The 26,645-nt window shown below is 38.2% G+C and overlaps 1 protein-coding gene and 1 pseudogene across 13 annotated transcripts in view; one reads left to right on the top strand and one right to left on the bottom strand.

Moving 5' to 3' along the window:
- The window catches only part of ANKS1B (ankyrin repeat and sterile alpha motif domain containing 1B), a 1,107,306-nt gene that overhangs the window by 1,046,186 nt on the left and 34,475 nt on the right, over positions 1–26,645 (bottom strand). The gene's annotated exons all lie outside the window — the stretch shown is intronic.
- On the top strand, positions 8,827–8,889 carry LOC112832105 (U4 spliceosomal RNA; annotated as a pseudogene).

The raw sequence follows: 26,645 nt of genomic DNA, 5'->3' as shown, positions 1-26,645 counted from the left end.
TGTGTGTGTGTGTGTGTGTGTGTGTGTGTGTGTGTGTGTATACCACATCTTCTTTATCCATTCATCTGTTGATGGACATCTTGGCTCTTTCCATAGTTTGGCTATTGTGGACATTGCTGCTATAAACACTGGGGTGCACGTACCCCTTCAGATCACTACATTTGTATCTACCCAATAGTGCAATGACTGGGTCATAGGGTTGAGCTGGCACCTTTTTAAAAAGACTGCCTACTCTCCAGGCCACAGTTGTTTGGCTGGGGGGAGGAAGGAACATCTGATCCAAGCTGGGCCAATCAGAGGCCTTACAACATGTAAGGTTTGTGGGTTTGTTTGTTTTTTTTTTAATTTAGAAACTGAAGAGAGTTGATTGAAGGCCTTTTCTGCTAGCAGCCACGTGCAGAAATCAGAGTTAGATTAGAGTTAGAATACAGAATTCTAAGAGCATGAAGCAAATACACTGAAGCAGAGGCAAGAGCTGAAAAAAGAACCCTACTGATAATACCCAATTCCCCTGTCCTGTCAACTCCTAAACCTTAGCCTTACCCTGCCTCTGTCTCAGTTATAGCAGTCAATAAATTCCCTTTTGACCTAAGCTGGTCTGAATTAGGTTTCAGTCAACTGCAACCAGAGGAGACACAGTAAATCCCTACTGTGTGCAAATCATTATGGAAATTTATATACCTGAAACTAAACACAAACTAAATTCATGTATTTTATATTATCTGTTTTCCATGAATTGATAGTTTTCAAAAATGTGTCCACTCTTTGCCCTAAAACATCAACATTGAGGCTACTTAAAACACAAAATTTACTCAAAAAGAATCTCTCTTTGCTTGTATTTCTAAGGGACTTACCAAATCAGAAAGCACAATTAGAAACCATGATGAGCTCCATGTTCCCTAATGAACACTATGAAAGTCCCATTAAAAAATAATATATAAAAATAATACTATAATAGAAAATACTAAAAAATTCCACAATCTCTGAATCTTTCAGGAAAATCATGCATATTTATAAAACGAGGACATCAATAAATAAATATCTTCTTGGTACTTATACTTGATCTTAGCCAAAAGGCCGAGAAGCGATTCTTCTTGGTACTTATAAATTTAGTGTTTTCTTCTAAATCAGATAAAAGCTGAAATTTATTATCTTCTTATACATCACAGAACCCCTGTTACAGAGAAAGCATTTAATTATAAAGTAGTTATTAGTCTACAGGTCATATGAAAAATAAACTGGCCCTGAATTTCCTCTTCAACAAGACCAATGTTATTCTGTGAAATAGGAAAGATGGTGGCTTGGATTTAACTAAAATTCAAATAAACACACAACCTTCAGTACTCAAATTCAATTAAATTCAAAGTCTATAACCATCTACTATTTTATCAAGTTGCTAACAATGGTTTTAATGGCTGATTTCTCTAATCTCAAGCCCTATATATTTTCCGGAATGATGTGCTAAGCAGCACAAATGTGAATAAAAAGAACATAAAAGACAAAGAAGGAAACACACACATGCACTTCAAAAACACACGTGATAACTTAGTCATGAAGGGTTTGTACCTTCTCATGATCATAGTTCCATGTAACTTCTTTTTTATTCATTCTAATTTTACCATTAGGAAAGAGAATCAGGTAACCTGAGAATGGATAAGAGAGGAAAAGCAAGCTTGGAAGTAGTCAATACTTTTAATAAGGCAGGTGAAACAACTAGATGCTGAGAGATAAACAAGTTACTAAAAGCTTTAACAAAACGCAAAGCCCCATAATCAGCAGAAAGATCAGAAAGGTTAGGTATTCCATGTTTTCATTTTATAGAATTACAGGAAATGTTATGAATGCTTCATTTTCCCAACAGCACCCTAAGTACTAAATATAATATCTCAAGTTCAGTTCAAAGAACCATATTTTCACAAATTCTTATATAAATCAAAAACCCCTGAATCACAGATCTGTACTTCTGAAACAAATAATGCAATATATGTTAAGAAAAAAAAAAAGAAGAAGAAGATAGCAGGAGGGAAGAATGAAGGGGAGTAAGCCAGAGGGGTAGACGAACCATGAGAGACGATGGACTCTGAAAAACAAACAGAGTTCTGGGGAGGGGGATGGGTTGGCCTGGTGATGGGTATTAAGGAGGGCACGTTCTGCGTGGAGCACTGGGTGTTATGCACAAACAATGAATCATGGAACACTACATCAGAAACTAATGATGTAATGTATGGTGATTAACATAACAATAAAAAAATTTTAAAAAACCCTTATTCTTCTGCAGTATTCTCAATCCCATCCCCATTAAGACTCCTCACACAATAACCACCCTGCTAAGAGAGTAGCAGAGGGATTATCAGAAAAGATATAAAGATTAGCACCCTGCTAATACTAATATCCAATTGAGAAGTATTTGTCCATGTGGTTCCAATCCAGTAAATATGTTTTACAGTTATGAGCCTTTGGCATTTTGTGATATACGGCATTCAATCTAAACAATGAAATGTTCAGAAAGGTTTTTGAGTCTCTGCTAAGTAAAGCATTTTAATCAAAGAGTCTGTCAAAATGACATTAGAGTTAATATAAGTAACATCAATGAAAGGTTTGGTGGAAAAGATTAAATTCAGTAAGTTTTAAATACTTAGTTACCTCAGGAGATTAATACAAGAAGGAAAAGACATGGATTCTTCATATATCTCACAATGAAGAAGAGAATGTGTACATAAAGGAGGGAGAGGGCATAAACATATATGCTTGCCTATGTATAAAATCTTTACAGAGGATACATGAAAAACTGGAAGAATGGTTGCCTCTGGACTAAAGGACTGGGGGACCCATGAATTGGGCTAAGAACACTGACTTTTCATTATATATTCTTTCAACTTATGGAATATTTGACCATATTTTCAATTCAATAAACATATTTAAAATAAAAAGCATAAACCATGAATACAAATAACTTCTGTGAAAGTAAACTATGTAAGCTACATGAAAAAGATACAAAGCACACTGGAGATTCAGAGGACAGAAAGATGACTCATCTACGAAAACAAGGAAACTGTCAACAAGGAGATGGTACATGAGATGGGCCTTAAATTATGGGTAGAATAGATATATGAGAGAAATCATCCTAGGGAGGAGAATACTTGACTATAGACACAAAGTTGGGAAAGGATGGGGCATGTTTAGGAAAGTATTCATGCAGAAGTTTAAGTCACATATAAGGTGCCATAGTCTTTTTCTATGGCTGCTAACAAATTACCATATAATTAGAGCCTTAAATCAACACATATTTATCATCTTATGGTTTCTGTGGCCAGGAGTCCATGTTAGGTTGGTCCTCTGCTCAGGTACTCATTAGGGTGAAATCAAAGTACCTGCCAGGGCTAGGGTTTCATCTAAAGTGTGGGGTCCTCCTCCAAGATCACCGGTTGTGGGCTGAATTTAATTCCTTGCATTGCTAAGACTGACTCCCATTCTCAGATAAGAATAATGTACCTTTCAGTTAAAGTCAACTGATTTGTAACCTCATCACAGGTGTGATAACTCATCATATTCACACATTCACAAGTTCTGCCAGCACACAAAGAAGACTCTACAGAAGCCACTCAAGAGGATTATACAGGACATGTACATCACAGTAAGAATCTTCAGGAACATCTTAGAATTCTGCCTAGCACAGATGGTAATAGAAGATGAGAATAAAAATTCTTTAGGGCTATACCAAAATCCAACTAAATAGTTTTCCCTATTTTTCTGTTCCCAAAGATGCTGCTGTGTGTAAAATGTATATATATAATTACAGCTGCAACCAAGAATCTTCCCGTATTTGGTAACTCTATTCTTTGACTGTTGATGGTAGTCACTTCTAATACGGCCTATTTTACTAACTGGGAATATCTGCCTCTCTCTCACAGTCTTTAATTCAATATGAATCATTCCTACCTCTGAATGAAGTAATTCCTGGCCGGCTTCTCTGTTACTGTTAGATTAATACTGAACTTATTAAGGACCTCCCTCACTCCACAAAGACAAAGAATCTTTGTTGTGCATTTTCCCCTTCTATTATTGGCTTTTATTTTTCTTGTCTTATGTTAGTTCATGTTACAAAAGCAATTTTAGGTATTCTGTGGTTCTCTAGCCTCCATCTTATCTATCCAAAAAAGAAGAATTGCAAATTCTGCAAAATGTCATTTCTAGGGTCACATGGATGATTAAGTATACACATAATTAATATTTCTACAGTGCTGAATATGACTCTCTTTAAGAACACAAGTCTCAGAGTTAGAAATACTCACTTCTTTGATCTGGCAGCTTATATTTTTCTCATAGATAAAAATGAAAAGGTTTTGTAACTTCTGCCTACTGATTTAGATGACAAATATGCTGATAGACAAAGAAGTAGAACACCATAAAAGAAGGCCACCTTATATAACTATTAGTCTCTCATAACAACATGGCACAAGGTATGAGATCTTCTTCAGACGGCTACTACCACTGCTATAGTGATTTAACAAGGTGGTCTGTATTCTCCAACTTTATTTTTTTATTCTTTTTAGGTAAACTCTACACCCAATGTGAGGCTTGAACTCAAAACCCTGAGATCAAGAGCTGCATGCTCTATCAACTGAGCCTGTCAGGTGCCTCTGTATTCTCCAATGTTAAACAAAGCATTATTATGTCTTCTTCTAAGAAAAGGGGTATTTATTAAAAATTACTGTTTGATGGAAGAAATGATAAAATAAACATTGCTAGCTATAATTAAAATTTTAATAGTCTTAGCTTACAAACAATGGCTTTCAAATTTGCAGATTGTCAGGCCAAGTACAAGAGTCAGCTTTTTTTAATAGCAGTTTTATAGCATAATAGGTAATTAAGGCAACAAATACTAAATGAGTCCCCACTAAGTGTAAGGCACTGTCTAGTAGGTGGGTGATGGTGGAGAAGAAAAATTACAGGATGAATCAAATATGAATTCTGCCTTCAAGTTATTTATAAGTGAAAGGAAAATCCTGAGGACAGGACCAACCCAATTTTCCTTTCCCTTCTGTAGCAGACAGACTCTTTAGGTGATCCCTATCATCTCCAACTCCTGGTCTTCCTGTGCTTGTATGACCCTCTCCCCTTGAGTGTGGGCAGGACCTCTGACTTGTCTGTAACCAAAAGAATCTGCTCAAGGTGACAGAAAATGTACATAATTATTTGTACTTAAGTATGTGATTATATTACAAAACATTATAGCACCCATCTTGATGGAGACTCTCTCCTTTGCTGGCTTTGAGGAAGCAAACAGCCATGGTCAGAATGCCGCATGACCAGGAACTACAGGAGGCTTCTAGGAGCTGAAGCCGACCTCTAGCTGACAGCCCCCAAGAAACTGAAGCCTTCCTCCTACAGCAAGGATCCAAATTCTGCCAACAATCTGAGTAAACCTGGAAACTGTTCCTTTCCCAGTCAAGCCTCAGGGGAGAACCACCTCTTGGCAAACACCTTGATTCAAGTTTTGTGAGATCTTCAGCAGAGGGCCCACAGAAACCAAATGCATGTTGTTTAAGACTAAATTTATGGTAATATTGTTACAGGGCAAAAGATAAACAAATATAGTTTCATTCTTTTAAGATTTTATTTTTTTACTTGAAAAAGAGAGCACACGAGAGGGCACAAGCAGGGGAGCAGCAGAGGGAGAGGGAGAAGCAGACTCCCCACTGAGCAGGGAGCCCGATGTGGGGCTCCATCTCAGGACCCTGAGCCGAAGGCAGACATTTAACTGACTGAGCCACCCAGGCGCCTTGATACACTTTCATTCTTCTCAAATTGTTCACATATCATAAGGGGCAAACTCAAGTATCCTAAACATCAGATCACCACTGGTAATATGAAACCCCCACCCTGCACACAAGAGAAAAGCAGAATCAGTTACATAGTCACACTCTTGTAAGAAGCAGGCTCCAATTTGTTGCCAATATTGCCAGAAGGACCAGGCTGGTTACCTGATTTACAGTTCAAAAACTAAAGATCAGCAGCTCTTCTCAGAGCACAAGAAGCTTCCATTTCCTGACTAAATAATCAGAAGGAGCCACCAGGCCTATTAAGTATGAATGGAAAACCTGAAGGGTCAAGGGGCACCACAGTGGCTGGTTGAGATGACCAGTTTAGGTGTAGAAGAAAACTCTCATTCCTACTTACTCAAAGAAAGTAAAAATATATACCTCCTAGTAAAATACAGCTGTTTTCCGAACTCTTGTCTAAAAGCCACCTTTGCTTATATTTTTTGTTTTATTGAGGTATAACTGACGAATAAAATTGTAAGATAATTAAAGTGCACAATGTGATGATACGACACATGCACACATTGTAAAAGGATTCCCACAATCAAACTTATTACATATCCATTGCCTCACATATTTACCTCTCTCTTTTTTAAACCACCTTTTCTTAAACGCAGTGAGGCCCTGTTTGGGACATGCATTCATTATAAATGAGCCAGAGTAAGCCTACTACCATCTGAAGGTTCTTACCATCACTTTTTCAGAAGTCCCATCACCACGGGCTCACTGCAGCACAAATATTTTCACAAAGAGTGGAAGTGATATATTAATACAATTTTATCAGGATAACACAGGTAACTAAAAACAACAGTATTTATTTTTTTTATTATCCAGCAGTGAGAATTGGAAAAGTACTCAACTGTCACTGTACTTATTTAACATTCAGTTTTTAAAGAGTAAAGTCAGTTACTTGTTGTAAAACACAAAATGTGTGACAAAATATATGCTTAGAGTAATGTAGTTTTCTCCTTTGCAAAAGGAGATTCACTACATTATATCATTTCATTTTTCTGTGTATAGCAAAAGTGAATCAATTACCTATTTCAAAATGGGCAGCTAATTAACTTTTATTGCATATTTAAGAGAGTTATTTAATCTCTTTTAATTACACACACACACAAAGGCTGTTTGCAAATCATTAACAGTTAAGAAGTACTTCCAATGACACTTTAGGTACATAAAACATTCTTGGTTGCCTGAGAAAACCATTCCTTTAACATTAGTAAATGCATAATCACATTTCCAAATTGCAGGAAATAAAAGCAAAATAATTGGAAAGAATAAACATCTACGCTAAGTAAAGCTCCAGGGCACAACCAGAGATGAGTGTGTAAAGCCTAACTTGATCTGCACACTCCCACTGTGCCTCAGGGTATCTTTCTCTGGATGCCCTGTTTGCAAACATCTAGGTCAGTCCCATGGCTTAAACAACAATGTCCTAAGTAGGGCATGAGAATAAATCAAATGCACAATAATGTAAATGAATGTATCTCCTAGATACAACGAAGGACTAAATGTAACAATGTTAAAACCCCGCACAGAGAGGCCTGAAACAAACCAAAACAAAAATATTTCTAAGGCTTTCTAAAATAAAACATTTAAAATAGGCAGGGTATGGCGCCTGGGTGGCTCAGTCGTTAAACGTCTGCCTCCGGCTCAGGTCATGATCCTAGGGTCCTGGGATCGAGTCCCACACTGGGCTCCCTGCTCAGCCAGAAGCCTGCTTCTCCCTCTCCCACTACCCTGTGTTCCTGCTCTCGCTGTCTCTCTCTCTCTATCAAATAAATAAATAAAATCTTTAAAAAAAATAGGCAGGGTAAATGAAGAATAACCTATAGACAGCTATTCTTGCCTTAGTGAGGGGCAAAAGTCACATTTGGGTCTTTCACCTGCTACTTCTAGTTATAAGTAATAACCTGGTATACCAAACTCACAAAAATTCAGCCCACAGCACAAAACAAGTGGAATAACTGACCTCAGCCTAAAATGATGGTTCTACCATATTTCTTGGAATCCTTCCCAGAAGGCACTGGACCTCTATTTTTTGAGACCTGTGACATGCACCAATAATTAACTTAAATCGTTGATCTCTGCTACTAAGATATACAATAACATGGGTGGCCATTCTGTCTCCCACCTGTGCCCTAACCTGCACTAAGCATCTCACATATTCAACAGAATGACCTAAATAGGTTTTGCATTATATAGAACAGGGGTCTACAAACTTTTCCTATAAAGCGCAGATAGTAAATATTTTAGGCTTCATGGGACCATGTAGTCTCTGCTAGAGCTATTCAACATCATGGCATGAAAAGAGTCTTAGAGAATGTGCAAATGAATAGGTATGGCTGTATTCCAGGAAAACTATTTACAATACGCTATAGGCTAGATTTGGACCACAAGCCATAGTTTGTCAACACCTGACAGGAACTCTCAGGGACTCCACACTTCAAATTTTTCTCAAGTCTAATAAATAGCTGAAAATCTCCCTTTGGTTGAGAAGAGAACAAAACTGGACAATTTTTATTCTACCTTTAAATTGCCGAGATCATATACTAGCTATACAGCAGACCTAGGGATCTGTGGGACTCCCTGAATGAATAATCAAGACATTATGGGAGATGAGAAATGAAGAAGGGTAAAGATGGTCAGTAATTTTAACCAAGAACAAATAGTTATTGAAAATCATTACACCCATAAAAATTCTATCTGACCTAAAAATATTATATTTTTCCTGCCAATATTTAATAATGCATACCCTTCCCTCTCCTACTTTTTTCCACTCCTTCTCTATTGCTTACCTTGTGTAAAAACAGATAAAAGCAGCACTTGATGGTAGTAATAGCTTCCTCACTGGTCTCCCTGCTTCCAGAAATGAGCTACCTAAAACACAACTCTGTTCTGCTTACAATAAGTTGCCAATTTAGCAATGGTTAAGCGTATGAACTGTGGGTCAGAGAACTTAGTGTGAGTCTAGATTCTATAATTTATTAGCTGTGTGATAAGCTTTGTGCAGTGGCAGTATCGTAGCCAATGAGGTTTATCCGAGGCGCGATTGTTGCTAATATTAGCTGTGTGACCCTGGGCAATTTATTTAACCTCTCCAACTTCTATTTCCTTACCTATAAAATAGTTTTAAAAAAGTCATAAAGTTGTGGTAAAAAGTAAATAAGGGAATTCATGTAAAATACTTATCAAAATACCTGATACATTATAATCATTCAATAAATGTATGCTATGATTATGGTAACTACAGAGTTAATGTTTTATTTTTTTTAAGATTTATTTATTTATTTATTTATTTATTTATTTATTTGAGAGAGCAAGAATGAGAGAGAGAGAGAGAGCACATGAGAGAGGGAAGGGTCAGAGGGAGAAGCAAACTCCCCGCTGAGCAGGGAGCCCGATGCGGGACTCGATCCCGGGACTCCAGGATCATGACCTGAGCCGAAGGCAGTCACTTAACCAACTGAGCCACCCAGGCGCCCCTAGAGTTAATGTGTTTTAAAACCCGTCTGCACATTCTTTGAAATTCCTCCCACTGAGAGGTAAGATCTATGTGCCCTCCCCTTGAATCTGGGTCAGACTTGGTAAGTTGCTTGTAACCATGAGAATGCAGCAGAGGTGATACTCTATGGTTTCTGAGGCTAGGTCAGAGAAAGCCATACAGCTGTTCTCTGAGTCTCTTGATACACTCACTGTGGGGCCACGTAAGAAATCCAGGTACTCTGACATTGCTACATTGGAGAGACCACATATAAGCACTATTCAGCTGAGCATCCACCCAGCCGTGAGTAAACCATCTTCTTCAACTAATCCAGCTAAGCCTTCAGATGACCACAACCATACAGATGACCATAGCCAACATCTGACTGCAACTACCTGACCACAGAATTGTGAGCAAAACAAGCTGTTACTTTAAATAGTTAAGTTTTGGGTAATTTGGTAGGTAGACAGCAATAGCAACCAGAACAAAATTTTAGTATAAGTAGTGATGTAACAAAAATCTAAAACATATAGCATTGGCCAGATCCCTCAGCAGCCTCACAAGAAACACAAGATAAAGATGCGCCTGGCTTGAAGAGGTTTATGGTTATGACTTTTATCTAATGGAGTAAACCCCAGTAAAATCCACCAAAAGAGTAAAAAATGTTCAAGGAAACTGTATGAACAGAAGTATTCCCAGCTTAAACTTAAATAAATAGAATAAGTAGGAAAAAAAAAAGAAGTCTTTGGACACCCAAACTTCTAGAAGTAGGAAGCAGGCCCAGAAAGCTATGCAAATGCAGATATACATCATTTCTTAAGGAAGTGAAAGAATGATTCAGAAGGAAGAATCAAGAACCCAAACGGCAGAACCAAGAGCAATGGAGAACAATTCCTAATGAGCAGTACTGGACCCTAATCAAGAAACTGGCAACATCTGACCAGCTGGATTTCAAAACTGCAACTGTCTCATGATTGCTATGTAGCTCTCATTTCTCCCATTTTAGAATGGGATGTCTATTGTGGTTATCCTATCCCTGAATCACTACTGTACAGTGGCTATGTGGGGAGCAGATAACATCTTTTCAGTTCATAGGTCTTCATATCAAGAGAAACTATATCTGAGGAGCATCACGTGCACACAGAGTTTATTTAGATAACTGGATCCTGAGCTCATGCCAGAACAAATAAGCCTTTAAGGTGGAAGAGGGGACACCTGGGTGGCTCAATGGGGTAAGCGTCTGCCTTCGGCTCAGGTCATGATCCCAGGGTCCTGGGATCAAGCCCCACATCGGGCTCCCTGCTCTGCAGCTTCTCCCTCTGCCTGCTGCTCCCCCTGCTTGTGCTCTGTCTGACAAATAAATAAAAATATTTAAGAAAAAAAAATAAGGTGGAAGAGGGCTTGGAAGGTAATGAATTTTGCATTTGAGAGAATTATAATTTGTGACCAGAGGAAAGACTGGTGGTTTTAAAACATGTCTATCTGCATCTTTTAAACAATTCTTTTTTTGACACGTCTCCCATCAAGAGGTGTGGTCCATGTCCACTCCCCTTGAATCCAGCCCAGTTTTAGAGACAAGCTTGTAAAAATAAAATGAAGCAGAAATGACATTATAACTTCCACGTCTTGATCAGAAAAGCCCACAAAGTTTTTTCTTGATTCTCTTAAGACACTTGATCTGAGCAAAGTCTGCCACCATGTAAAAAGTCTGACTACCCCCAAAACAGCATGCTGGAGAGGCCACATGTAGGTACTTTGGTTAGTAGCAAAGCTGACGGCCCACCAACAGCCAGCATCAACTACCAGCCATGTGAGTGAGCCAGATCAGATATCCAGCCCACTTGAATCTATATGGCTTTTAGCCCCACTGACATCTGGCTATAAGTGACAGAGCCTTAAATGAGGCACGCCCAGCATACAGACTACTGCCCAGTAACAAATTATTGACCCACAAAAATATGAGCAATATAGTCATTTTACTCTTCTACGTTTTACATAATGTCTTATACAATAGTAAGCAAAACAATAATGATGATGTCACTCTCTTTCAGTGGCTTCCTGTTATTCTTAGAATAAAGTCAAGTTCCTTTTATATAATTTACATGGTCCTGCATGATCCAGTACATTTACCTGGTTGTTAACTAGTAAGTGGCCTTAGCTGAAATGTCCCTTCCTCTAAAAACTACTCCTTTTAACATCAAGTATAGGGTAGGGGCCCCTTCTAAGCATTCCTATAACATTCTTTACTTTTCCTGTTACAGTACTTGGCTATGCTACATATTTACTTACATTAATCTCTCAGTAGACTCTACATCCTCTACACGTAGGAATCACATCTATCTTATGGACCAATGTGATGCCAATACCCAGTGCACATGATAAGCATTCATATAGCTTTGCTAAGTATTAAATGAATAACAAGATCATAGGGTAGAAAAAGTAGAAAGAACCCTAATAGCAAACAAAATAGAATAGAATAGGTTAGTAATATAGGTAGGTACAAACAATATACTGTAGGAGAATGGAGAAGGGAAAACCTCTCTGAAGGAGGAATTTTGGTGAGACAATGGATACAGAATCAATACAGGAAAGTTTATTTTAAAAGGATTAATCATTAATTGTTTTTGGCATAAGCAACAATAACTGAAACAGACATAACAGGTACTTCATAAAAGATGGTATCCAAATGGCCAATAAGCATATGAAAAAGTGCTCAACATCATCATTCAGCAGGCAAATGCAAACTAAAATACAATGAGATACCACAACACACCCACTAGAATAAATAAAATTAAAAAGGCTTACAATATCAAGTGTTGACAAAGTGTGGAGTATTGACACTTTCTTACATTGCTGGTTAAAAGTGTAAATTTGTACAAACTTTCTGGAAAACTATCTGGCAACATTTGGTGAAACTAAAATTATGCCCACTCTATAACCCAGAAATTCCACTTCTACATTTATAACAGAAATGCATATAGATGTACATACACAAATGTATACACATACACACACACCCCAAAATATGTGTGCAAGAATGTTCATGGGAGCACTATTCATAATAGCCAAAAACTAGCAACAACCCAATTGCTCACCAACAGGAGAATGTATAAACTATGGTATGTTTATACAATAAAACTATACAACAATTAAAAAGTACTACCACTATCTGCAACAGCATGCATGAATCTCAGAAATGAGTAAAACAAGCTAAACAAAAGACTAGTCAGAATTCCATTCCATTTATATGAATTTCAAAAACAAACTAAGTCAAAACTAATATGAAGAAAGAAGTCACAATAGCAGTTACCTCTCAAGGACCACTGACTGAGAAAGGGTATAAGGCAGCTTTCCTGGGTACTGGAAATATTCTCTATCTTAACCTGGTTTCATGGAATTGTACACAAGATTTGTGTACTTCACTATGTGGTATACCTCATTAAAAACTGTTTAAGGGGCACCTGGGTGGCTCAGTTGGTTAAGGTGTCCAACTCTTGGTTTCAGCTCAGGTCATGATCTGAGGGTCATGAAATCAAGCCCCAGGGTCAGGCTCCACACTCAGTGTGGAGTCTGCTTGAGATTCTCTCCTCCCCCCGACCCCGTGCCTCTCCCTGCTCTCTCTCTCTCAAATAAATAAATAAAATCTTTTTTAAAAATTGTTTAAATATCCTGCAAACCAGTTTACCATTCTTAAGGCACAGAAATAGTACAGACAGCAAAAGAGCGATGACCTACATAAAACAGCAAGAAAAAATTCCCATTGGATTTCCTCTGCCCTTTGGTGATACTAAACACATGACAGTTGAAATGCAGGTGTGCGGGGATCAGCAATAAACTAATGACTGCTCTAGTGCCAACTTCAGCTGGCGCACACACTATCCAAACTGCTTAAATGAAGCTGAAAGTAAACAGGCCTTTAAGAATAATATTTTTTCGGGCACCTGGGTGGCTCAGATGGTTAAGCGTCTGCCTTCGGCTCAGGTCATGATCCCAGGGTCCTGGGATCGAGTCCCGCATCAGGCTCCCTGCTAGGTGGGAGCCTGCTTCTCCCTCTGCCTCTGCCTCTCTCTCTCTCTCTCTCTCTCTCTCTCTCTCTCTCTCTTTCACTCATAAAAAAAAAAAAAAAAAACATTTAAAAAAAAAAAAAAAAAGAATAATATTTTTTCGGGCACCCAGGTGGCCCAGTTGGTTTAAATGACTGCCTTCAGCTCAGGTCATGATCCTGCAGACCCGGGATCAAGCCCCGCATCCAGCTCCCTGCTTGGCAGGGAGTCTACTTCTCCCTCTCCCACTAACCCCTCTCATGCTCTCTCTCTCTCTCTCTCTCTCACATAAATAAATAAAATCTTTAAAAAAATAAATAATATTTTTTCATTTATGTTGCTGTCCTACCAAATTTACAGAAATAATCTCTTATATTTGGATTTTATAAACATTCATTAAAATATAACTATCCTTGCGGAGCCTGGGTGGCTCAGTCAGTTAAGTATCTGCCTTGGGCTCAGGTCATGATCTCAGGGTCCTGGGATCAAGTCCCACATCGGGCCCCCTGCTCAGCAGGGAGTCTGTTTCTCCCTCCCCCTCTCTCCTCATGCTCATTATCTCTCTCTCAAATAAATAAATAAAATCTTTAAAATATACATATATATATAATTACCTTTAATTATCTGAGACTCAACACTTAAATACTCTGGAGTTATGTAAAAGAATGAAGATGTGAACTGTATTTGGCCCATCCATGTAGTCAGTTTAGATGAACGGTAACATACTGCTAATGAGATCAAAGTTGTAGGTTCCAGCCTTAAAGGAGTCCGTTCCATGCAGAAATTAATGTCCTTTGGCATAGTCATAACAATGCTTTCCACAGTCTGATAGCTTCTATTACAAGAATCAAAAAAAAGAGAAGACACAGTATATGTATTCAGATTGCATAAATGTTACAAATATGACAATTTAAAGCGTATCGTATTATTAGCACAGTTATTGTTAATATCACTAAACAAAAAAATGAACTCTCCCTGCTTCCATATGATAAAATCAGCAGGACACCATATGGAAACTAAAATTAGATTTGGGTTATCAAAATGTAGAGGGTAAAAACTCGCAGACAAATTTGGCCAAATTGATTAAACTCAAGAACTCTGTCTCAAGACTACTCATATTTTCTTTTTATATGTGATATCTAAATCATATTTTTCTGTCCTCCCCACACTCCAGCAATCTACATTAATAGAGATTTCCAGATCTACTTGATTTGGAGGTTAAATGAGATAATGTAGTAAATTTAAAAAAAGAAAAAAAAACAGAAAAATCATTCATTTAAAATTCTGTAATTACCCAAAAGTTATAATTACTGGCAAGTTTAACTGGAATCTAAATTTTCTAACTACTAGATTTGCCCCAAATAAGTTTAATAAATTCCTAAAAAAAAAAAAAGTGATACTTAAAAAAAAATACTTGAAACTGATCTACAATACAATTTACTTAATGCATCCAACTTACTATGAGAAATATACTGAGATGTTCAAGAGTGACTTAAAAGTGTTTCACATTCCACATTACTCAAATAGCTTGTAAGAGAAAGAATATCCACACAGTAATACAAAGCAAAAAGTGAGGCAAGTCCTGAGAAGATACAGATAAGTGGAACCAGAAGTTGGAGAATGACATCCAGCTGACATAAGGAAAGGCATCCCCAAGGAAAGAGCATTTGAGTTAGGTTTTAAAAACTAGACAGCACAGGGACGCCTGGGTGGCTCAGTCGTTAAGCGTCTGCCTTTGGCTCAGGTCATGATCCCAGGGTCCTGGAATCGAGTCCCACATCGGGCTCCTTGCTCAGTGAGGAGCCTGCTTCTCCCTCTCCCTCTACTGCTCCCCCTGCTTGTGCTCTCTCTCTCTCTCTGACAAATAAATAAATAAAAATCTTAAAAAAAAAAAACTAGACAGCACATAATATATAACATTATAGTTGGCTTCATTAAAAAAAAAAAAGGCAGTAGCATTTGCCTTCACAACTGCAATGAAATAGTTATATGTGTAATTACTTAGTTGGTGTCTCTCTCCCCAACTAGACTTCAAGTTCTGAAAGGGCTGAGCCTCTCACTTTTTCAACTGTCTCTCCAGTACCTAGCAAAGCATCTGGTACATGGTAGACATTTAGAAAATATTTGCTAAATAAATGAATAACAGAGGCAGGAAAGTAATAATTTGCCTAGAAAAAAAGAAGGGATACGAAGATCAAACAAGTATTTAGGGCCAAATCACAGAAGACCTTGAAAATCAAACTGAGTAATTTTTACCTTATTTGGTTGTTAATAAGGACTCACTGAAGTTTTAAGCAGTGCAGTGACATAACTGAGTCTGTGCTTTAGAAAGTGTATCTAAAAGCAATACATACAGTGGAGCACAAAAGACAAAGAAGGTCTCGTGATCTCAATCACGAGATCATTACAGGTGTCCGGATCAAAGATAACAAGGACTTAAAACTAAAATAAAAGCAGGGGCGCCTGGGTGGCTCAGTCGGTTAAGTATCTGCCTTGGGCTCAGGTCATGATTTCAGGGTCCTGGGGTCAAGGCTCCCCTGCTCAGCGGGGAGAATGCTTCTGCTTCTGCTTCTCCCCCTCCCCCTTCGTGCTCTCTCTCTCTGTCGAATAAATAAAATCTTAAAAAAAAACAACTAAAATAAAAGCAGTGGGAAGGGGTTGGGCGCCTGGGTGGCTCAGGTCATGATCCTGGAGTCCCGGGATCGAGTCACGCATCGGGCTCCCTGCTCGGCGGGAAGTCTGCTTCTCCCTCTGACCCTCTTCCCTCTCGTGCTCTCTATCTCTCATTCTCTCTCTCTCAAATAAATAAATAAAATCTTAAAAAAAAAAGCAGTGGGAATATAAAGTAAAAATGTAATAACCACAGGGATATTACATGGAAAAATCAATAGGGCAGTCATCCATTTAACCAACATCTTTTGAGCACTTACTATGTATCTACCAGACACCATGCTAGGTGCTGGAGACAGGAAATAAAAAGAAGCCACAGTCCTTTATCTCAAAGAGCTGACGGTTTCCCCAAGTTGTCCCAGTAGCAAAAATTGATTGAAAATATGATGAATGAAGAAAAGAAGTCAAAGACTCTAAGTTTTTAGTCCAGATGACCAAGAGGATTATCATCAGAGAAAAGAGCCAAAGGGGTGGGGGGGGGGGAAGGAAATGGAAGTTTTTGACATATTGGCTTTGTATAGAATATTCAAGTGAAAATGTTCAGCTGGCAGCTACAAACAGAAGACTGGAAAAGAGAACAGAGGTGAGGTCTTACAATTTGGGAAACATAGCATAAATATGAGAGCTGAAGCCAAGAGCTGGCAAAGATAAGAAAGGATATTACAGGTAGAACCTTGGAAACTATCTACATTTAGAGATGGCTAAAGAAGAAGGAAGAAAAAAAGAGGAAGCATTATCAGTAAATCAAACTAAACCAAGACAAAAGAGAGTAATCAGAGAGGCAGAAGGATCATCAAGATAAGGGGAAGTGTTTCCAGAGGCATGGACCATCAACAGTATTACTTGTAGCAAAGAAATTATAGAAAATTAGGCCTGAAAAAGAAGCCACTGGATGTGGGAACAAAAGAAATGTATTAGTGACATCTGAGAGAGTGGCAGAGTGATAAGGAAAAATTCTGTTTCCAAGAAGCTGAGGTATCATCGAATAATGAGGCAGTAAAGATAGCTAGAACAAACCACTCTCTTGAAGTCTGACCATGAAGAAAAAGAAAATGGTGGAAGTCTGACAATGAAAAAAAAAAAATGATGGGACAGTAGTTTGATGGGAATGGCAGAAGGAGAATAATTTTTAGGACAGGGGACAAAAAAGCAACATTTTTAGAACAGGAAAGAACAAAGAGAGAAGAAGAAAGAAGCGCTGGTAAAAAGACAAAGATACATAAAGTATTTTATTTATTCATTCAATATATACTTATTGAGTGTCCATCATGAACTTGAAACTGGAGAATATATACTAGAGAACAAGAAATAGTCCTTCCAGAGGAAATGGAAGAATGCCACACTAACATCCATGCCACCCCTCCTCTGTTGTGTAGCAGCCATGCAGTCTGGATAGAATTAACTCTAACACCAGCCAAAGGAATTGTTAATCTTGGGTAGCCTCAAAAATCAGCAAAATCATTATCTACCTTATCAGGGTGTTTGATTCAGGAATGGGCACAGAACCCAAGTTAGTCCTATCAGAATGAAACCAGGACTTTAATGGAAAAAAAAGGACATTTCTGAATGGCAAGATACACTGAGCCGAGGTTTAAACTACAGCAGCCAGCAGCCGTTTTGCTACAGAAAAGCCAGTTTGTGATGAAGGCAACATCAAGGAGGATAGAGCTGAGAGAAACACAAAGAAAAACAATGAAGCTCTCATCAAATTACATCTGAAACCCATCCTTCCTTTGGTCTTTTGAGTTACATGATCCAATAAATCCCCTTCTTTGTTTAAGGCCATTTAAGTAGAGCTTTTTGATAATTGCAAGGGAAAGCATCCTAATCACAAATTAGATTGCCACAGGCACAAAATTGTTATAAAAATGTAGCATAAAATAGGTCATGCCCAGTGCAAACTATGGACTGAATCCTTTCTATACTCTTCTGGCTTTAGCTGTCCATAGTTCTAAACTTTCAACCTAAGAATGCCCCTTCTGTGGTGGTACTTTGTTGAACTTTCACCCATTCCTCCCAAGCTGGTTTTCTCTTCACTGAATCCCCAGTCTGGGAGCAGCAAGGCACTCCCCTCCCAGAAGCATCAGACTTCACTTCATCTCCATGCTCTATAATCAAGTGAAAGGTGCCTATGACTTCAACTGCAACCATCTTAATAAGGAAATTCTTAGCTCTGGGAACATCCTTTCTATAAGTCTGTTACTGTGGCTCAGTCCAGAATTTCCCTCTTTTCCTATCAGCCTGGCTGATTTGTCTTCCTTCAAGACCAGACTTATAAAGCACCTCCTCTAGGAAGTCACTGCACGTCCCCTTCCCACTGGTCATTGGCTCTCAGATTCTGCCTCCTCAGGGTAATCGCCTGTTAACAAGGAGGTGTCATAGACAAATGCACTGCAGAATGATAAAGCAACACCTGGAGGGGAGTACCGTGAGGAACCCAGAGACACAGTAAATTTGCAAAAGAGAGAAACTCTGTGTTAAGTTACTGAGATAGTTAGGAGTTGCTTGTTATGGCATAATCTAATCTATCATGATTACTATAGAATATAGGCAGAATCTTTTTATAAAGAGTAGAGATGCTTACTCTGAGTGGGGAATAGAATGTGAGATACTACTCAATGCCTTTGACAGATGGCATTTTTTGACACAGTTACCCATCTTTCCCTGCATCAGTGACCTTTATCAGATACATAACTTCGCAGTTTCTGCTCCTAATGGGGTGGGGTATATATTAGTCAACTTAGGCTACCATAACAAAATACCACAGATTGGGTGGCTTAAATAACAGATATTTATTTTCTCAGTTCTGGAAGCTGGAAGTCCGGGATCAGGATGCCAGGTCCTAGTAAGAGCTCTCTTCCTGGCTAGCAAACAGCCACCTTCATGCTGTGTCTTCACATGGCAAGGTCAGGAGGAGTGAGAGGGAGAGTGCAAATGAACTCATGCCAGCCAGCCAGCCAGCCCTCTGGTGCCTCTTCTTTTAAGGGCATTAAACCCATTATGAGAACACACCTTTAAGATCTCATCTAAATCTAATCATCTCCCAAAGACCCCAACTCCAAATACCATTATATTGGGGATTAGGGCTTCAACATAGGAATTTATTGGGGTGGGGGGGACACAATTTAGTCCAAAGTAGCATATATTCTCCTACCCCCTGGTTTGTGGTTTGGCCACATGACTTTCTCCGCCTAACAGAATGAGGCAGAGGTGACACTGTATGCCAGCTCCAAAGCCAGGCCTTATAAAGCTCCGATATGTTTTCATTTGCCCTCTGGCACCTCTACCACAGGCATGAGAAGAGTATGCTATGGCTAGATCACTCCACCAAGGAGGACAGAAAAACATAAAGTCTCCTCAGCACAGCCAATCCATATTTTAACAGCCTGCAATGAGAAGCAGAACCACCTAGCCACCAAGCCTAAACCACCCTGCTGACTGAGCCCAGGCTAAATTAGCAGATGCATGAATGATAATAAATAATAGTTTTTAATATAACATACAAACATGAGTCTGGGGGTACTCTGTTAGGAAACATTATTGTGGTAATAGGTAACTGATATAACATCTATACAATGTCTACAGGTAAATGGCCAAGGAGCACATCTGGCTCCTTAGGAAGAGCCTTAAGCTAACAAAGACATCAGGAAAATTAATTTGGACTTCACCAACTTTTCTCTTGAAATTCTTGTTTCTTTATTCACCTCTGCTGGTTCCTTGCAGCAGCTCCTAATTCAATTCCAATACTAGTCAGAAAGATTTATGAAAACAACAGACGAGATGGAAGAAAGGAGGGAAAAAAACAGAATCATGTAATATTACAAAAAGTATTAATTTCAAGAAAGAAAATCAAGTACAATACAAAACACCAAAGACAATAAAAATGAAGACGTCCTTGGATTTGGTAAGGAAGAATTTGCTAGTTCATCAGAAAGCCATTTTTGGACACTAGAGAAACAGATACATGGGAATTAAGAAAAGAATAAACTGCTTGTAGACTGAGACAGTGATTTCAGATAATTTAATTTAGAAGTTTAACAATGAAAAACAGAAAGAAAGAAGGCAACCACTAGTCGGGCTGGACATGGAACTCATTTCTTAATAGGGAAGACCTGGGCTGTATTAGTTTTCCATTACTATGTAACAAATTATCACAAACTTATTTTATCTGTTTTGTAGGTCAGAAGTCCATGTGGGCTTAGTTGGGTTCTCTGCTTAGGGTCTTACAAGGACAAAATCCAGGTGTTAACCAGGCTGAGCTCTCATCTGGAGGATCTTGGGGAGGATCCACTTCTTTGCTAATTTGGGCTATTGGCAGAATTCTGCTCCATGCAGCTTATGTTAAGACTGAGGTCCATTTCTTTGCTGGATATTAGCTGGAGGTTGCTCTCAACCCCTAGACGCTGCTCTCCCCACCCTTGCATATATTCTCTTCCATCTTCAAGCCAGCAACAATGCAAAGATCCTTTTTCATGTTTTCAAGCTCTGGCTTCCCTTTCTACTACCAGCTGAAAAACATTCTGCTTTTAAAGAGCTCGTGTGATTATATTAGGTCTATTTGGATAATCTCTGTCTTAAGGTCAACTGATTAGTAACCTTAATTATATCTCAAAATAAAGGAAGTAACATCCAGCATATGCACAGTCCTAGGGATTATGGCAAGAAATCTTAGGAGGGCATTTTAGGATTCTGCCTATCATATATACATATTTAAAGTTAGAAAAGGATCCAAAAACTAAAAGATCTTGAGGATTTTAAACATCAGAATCTTGTATTACACAAATTACCAACAATTAGGAAGGAAAGAAATCAAGGAAAAATACACCATCCCAGCCTTAGCAAAAAAGGAGGATGTCTCTTCTTGGAGACTAAAAGAATGATAAAAGAGGAGACCAAGAGGCAAAAGACAGCATTTATGCCAGCTATTTACTTTGCCAAATTTAGTATCATTTTAATTGAGATACAAAGAGACATATTCTCATATTCTGGGTTCTTTGAAAAAGTTCTTCCAGATGGTTACACCTCCCTAGAGTGATAGCACCCAAGTGTAGCTTTGCACATATTGGGAATTCAATTAAACACTGCTGACCATCTGATTGAGAATTCAGAGTCTGGAGTAGCTGACTCAATACAAACATATGGCTTAGTTCCCATCAAAGGAAAAATCAAGCCACTGTATTCCCCTAACACTGCACCTCCTTTGCAATGTGGGAGAAAATAGAATTGAACTAATAAAAATAGACCATGTAAAAAAGATTAGGGAACAGGCAAACTGTAGAATATAAAATTTCTCTAATTTTATCATAAAGTCAGAATTCTTCAGCTAAGAATCAACACTAAGACATTTCCTTCTTAATTCAATTCAATCAAATCAATGCTTACGTTTCAGGATATTTAGGATGAAGAAGACACAATCTGAGCGCAGGTTGCTAAGGGTTGGGGGATAAGTATACAAATGACTATAATGTGAGGTTGCGCGACAGTAAGTGTTAGAAATGAAGGGGAAAAAACAATATTAAACCACTTTAACTCTATAAAGAACCATAAAAAGTAATTGTAGGAAAGAAAATCAAAGATTCAGACAGGTTAAATACATTTTTTCAAGGTCATATAGCAAGTATACAGATTATAAATTCAAATACGGGACTGACTGACCCCAAAACTCAATCTCTCCCAAAAGAGGGATTAAATCATCTCTGGTTGGCTACCCGAATAAGGGTTTAGAGTAAGGTAGAAACTATAACAGTTTCTTAGAGAAGCAGTTATTTCAGGTGGAACGCAGAAAGATATATACAATTTTGAAAAGCAGAAAGGTAAAGTAAGAAAAATTCCAGAGGAAAGACCATAAGGCACAGAAGCAAGAAATATGGGTCAACATTTGGAGTAAGTAGTTCAGATAATCTAAAACACAAACTCTTTACAAATAAATATAAAACTGGACACTGATGTGAGGGGCAATATGGAAAATTACTCTATATTTACGCTATAGTTAATGGGGGGGAAAAAGGCAAGGAAGTCCAAAACTGAGCTTGAATTAGGAAGGGAAAATTATCTCTATCCCATTCCCTCTGCCCTCTAGTCATAACGCTAGCAAACTATGTCCCACAGCCCAAATCCAACCCACCAGAGGGTGGTGTTGTTGTTGCTGTTGTTACATAAATTAATCCACTTATTACAGGTAAGCAGTGTTTCAAAGGGTGGAGTATTGGTCTTTCAATGCCTTCAATCTTCTGATGGAAGACTGTGCAAGCAGACATGTTGTGAGCCCAGGCACCACCAGCTACCATTTTCATGAAGGAACCACAGTGTCAGATCCCCACAGCTCATCTTTTCATCTTAGTTTTGCCACAGAAGGACCAAGTGTACTCAGCACGCTAGCTTATTTCAATTTTCTTCACCACTTTCCTGACAGAAGCATCCTAACAGGTCCTGTATTTACCGATGATTCCAACTTCTTGGCGCATTTAGCCATGTCTCCACAAACTAGGACAGAACCCTGAGAGCACCCGCCATCTGTTTTTATCAAGTTCTACTGGAACACGGCCATGTCCAGTCATTCATGAATTGTCAACGACTGCTTTCACCCTACAACAGCAAAAACCATATGGCCCATAAAACCTGTAATATTTACTTTCTAGCCCTTAACAGGAAAATATGCCATTTGCTCTAGTCTTATATCTCACAGGACTCTTTTAGTAGTTTGTTCTTGTCTAAATATAAAGCTTATATGGATATTTCTTGATTGCTCAATTTCCAATATTGTAATTTTAATTCCTATTACAGAAATTGAGAATTTTGCTCTCTTACACCATCAGCCTTCCCCCCACTCCCCTCTACACATGCTGTTCTCTCTCAGTATATGTTTAAATCAGTACTCAGTGTTTATACCATAATGAATACATAAATATTCTTTATTCCTGAGCCAGCTAATATGATTGTTTCCATAGTTATAAAAATATCTTTCTGAAGATAATAATTACCATTTGTTTCATTTGCTTAGTTTTCCATTTACCTATTACTGTTTTTTTCCAAGTCTAACACATTTGCCAACAATTTTTTCCAAATATTCAAACATACCAAACACTCATTCTCCCAAATCTTTCCCATAGTCCTCCATTCTTTTTCTCCAATCTGGACTGGGTGCTCTCTCAGCCTAGTGAAGAGCTATTTCCAAGGAACCCTTTTCTCTGCCCTCCTGCATCAAATCCTTTGTTTTTTGCATCCTATGTCTTTCTCTTTATTGATTTCCTCCCTTGTTTTATGCAAGTTCATCTTCCAGAAGCTTTTTATGAAAGGACACTTAAGATATGGTTTAATCCTTCTGAATCTTAGAATTTCTTTATACTATCTAATCAGCAGTTTGTCTAAATAGAGAAACATAAGCTGAAAATGATTTTCCTCCTAATTTTGAAAGCATCGCAACACTGTCTTCTATAATCTAGTGTTGCTGTTAAAAGTTTGATGTCATTCTGATTTCCATTCATCTCTGTATGACTTGTTTTTGTGTTTTCTTTTCTTTTGTTTTATGCAACCTCCACAAAACTTTTAGAATTTTATTTTAATCCACAATGTTCTTAAATTTCAGAATGATGTGGCTTTGTGGCCTTTTCTCATTCATTATGCTGGATACTTGGGAAGGCTTTTAAGCCTAGAGACTTGTATCCTACAGTACTAGGAAATTTTCTTACAATATTTCTTTGATAATTCCATTCAGGTCTTTTCCTTGTGCTCTATCCGTTGTCTGCTGCCACAGTAATGATGCATTACAAACCATCCTAAAATTCAGTAGCTTCCAACAGTAACCATTTGTAATTGCTCTGGACTCTACCAGTTGGCTAAGCAATTCTGCTGATCTTCGCTCAGTTTGTTTAGGCAGTTCTTTCTGGTCCTGGCTGGGCATCACACGCATATTTATGGTAGGCTGGTCAACAGCTGAATTAAAATGGCATTGGTGCAATCAGAGAAAGACATGTATCATATGACCTGATATGAAGAATTCTTAATCTCAGGAAACAAACTGAGGGTTGCTGGAGTGGTGGGGGGTGGGAGGGAGGGGGTGGCTGGGTGACAGACATTGGGGAGGGTATGTGGTAATGGTGAGCGCTGTGAATTGTCTAAGACTGTTGAATCACAGACCTGTACCTCTGAAACAAATAATACATTATATGTTTAAAAAAAAAAGAGAGTAGGAAGGGAAAAATGAAGAGGGGGAAATCGGAGGGGGAGACGAACCATGAGAGACTATGGACTCTGAGAAACAAACTGAGGGTTCTAAAGGGGAGGGGGGTGGGGGGATGGGTTAGCCTGGTGATGGGTGTTAAAGAGGGCACGTACTGAATGGAGCACTGGGTGGTATATGCAAACAATGAATCATGGAACACTACATCAAACACTAATGATGTGATGTATGGTGATTAAAATAAAATAAAATAAAATAAATATAAAATAAAATAAAATAAATTAAATTAAATAAATAAAATAAAATAAAATAAAATAAATACAGTGTTGGATGCAAAAAAGAAATGGCATTGGGTAAGACAGGGCCCTGTTCCATTATGGTGAGTGGGTATTAAATCACAAAGGTCAAGGAAGAACAGGTTTTAAGAAAGAAAAGACAGTCAAAAATATCAAATGCTGAGAAACACAGGAAGATGAGGATGGGGGTACCATATGATTTGGTTATCAGGAAGATAACAATGAAGTTTAAGATAGATGTTTCAATAGCATAAGAACGCAAAAATCAAAGGAGTATTTAGTAAAGCAGTATGCATAGGTTCTTCTTTTTCTCAAATAATCTGACGGTGAAGAGGATGGGAAAAAGCCTGAGATGAGAAAGCAGAATACAGTAAGGTCAAGAAAACGCTTCTTGGTTTTTTCAGTTTCTCATTTAAGAAAAAGAGAAACCTGAGCAAGAATAGAGAAGGAAAGTGACAAAGAATCTCTCCTTGATCAAACTCTTCTGAAGGCTCTTCTCAACTTTCTTTGCAACTAGGCCCTAACTTTTGGGCTTCCATGTTCATCTCTTCATTGCCCAGTTTTAGGAAGAATCCTGCTAGGTCCCCATAGTGACCACAATGCTAGAGAACTGCTCAGCAGATGTAAGGTAGGTGATGCCAGGTGATGAGGATAAAATACCAAAAATTAACAAAGCCTGGATTTTTATTACTTAAAGGATTTCTTTTCCTATTTCCTCTCTCTTCTGGTGTCTGACCCACTGTGCTCCCAGGCCCTTTGTCTGCCTTGACCATTGAGATGTTGCCTTTTTTCCCAGAAATGCTATGATACACTGGTCCTCAGATCCTCAATTCCCTCCTGACATCCACCTAAGAGACCTAAGACACTGTTACCTCCATCTGGTTCCAAAACTCCCTGGTTTGTTTCTCACCATAGAAAATGGGGAGACTTTAATCCTTTGTTTTCTGGATTTGGACCTCTACAGAGGCTGGTCCCCGACCCAACCTGACCAATCTTAATCATCTATCTATTGCTCCCTACACCTCGGGGTGACAGTATAGTGTGACACTACACATCAGAGCAGCCTTTAAAAGACCTCCTGTCTGTGGGGTCCCAGCATCTCTTCTTTCTATTGCGTATCTTTAAAACAGCCATTTACAGGTTTTAAGTCACCTTAGAGGCTATTGCGTATCTTTAAAACAGCCATTTACAGGTTTTAAGAGCTCATTACATGGTCACTGAAAGAATACATAAAACTCATAACCTGGGCTTGCGTTGCAAAGAACATACATTTAGGCTGACTGAATTCTGAGTTCTTTAATTCGGTCACCAAAGTATATAGTGAAGTACTGTGTTAGGCACTGGAGGGCAGAGGGATTTAAAAAAAAAAAAAAATGGTCCCTACCCTTAAACAGTTTACAGCTTAGTATAGAAGTCAGATATGTAAATAAATAATTCATACATAAACTGATTACAGTCAGATTATCCCTATTCTATAACTTAAAAAGAAAAATCCTTTCTTAGAATTGACAGAAATAACAGTCTTAAAAGAATACAGAGTGAATAAATGAGCAAATGAACAAGCAGATGGACAAATGAGAAACCAAATATCAAACTAGTAAAGCTTTTTGGGGGTTTTAGACAAGGCAGTAGGTATATCATGTAAATGAGACTTTCATTATTCTGCAACATCTCCTTTCATTTTCCTTAAATGTCATTCTCACTATAAATGCTAATTGGTTTAGCATATATAACAAATCAATCTGGTACTAGAATAATTCTATAACACAATACATGATAAAAAAAAAAATCTTTGCTTCTCAGCTTTACAGATAATGGAGCTTCTAAACAGATCTAGCCCACCAGACTGATACTGGGCTACAATGCAGCCTCCCCAGACGTTCATAGTGAGCATCCATCTAATTGGTCAGTATTTGTGCTTTATGGATTATTAAAGTTTGTCATGTTTGATTGATACATTCTCTCAATTTTAGGGCAACAGGAAGAGTTCCCAAGAAAAGACATCATAACTATCTTATACTCCCTCCAAAAGTATAGAAATACCAGTTACCAGTTCGACAGCACAAGGGATCCACCTGACTGAACTGATTTTTCCTCTGTATAACACCTTGTTATTCATTATACTGACTGATTCATAGTGCAGCTGTA

The sequence above is a fragment of the Callorhinus ursinus genome, unplaced genomic scaffold (assembly GCF_003265705.2).
Source record: "Callorhinus ursinus isolate GAN/ISIS: 27379988/994484 unplaced genomic scaffold, GSC_fseal_2.0 scaffold14, whole genome shotgun sequence".
In the NCBI taxonomy this organism is placed as follows: domain Eukaryota; kingdom Metazoa; phylum Chordata; class Mammalia; order Carnivora; family Otariidae; genus Callorhinus; species Callorhinus ursinus.
Note: the sequence above shows the minus strand (reverse complement) of the source record. Positions and strands in the feature narration are given on the sequence as shown.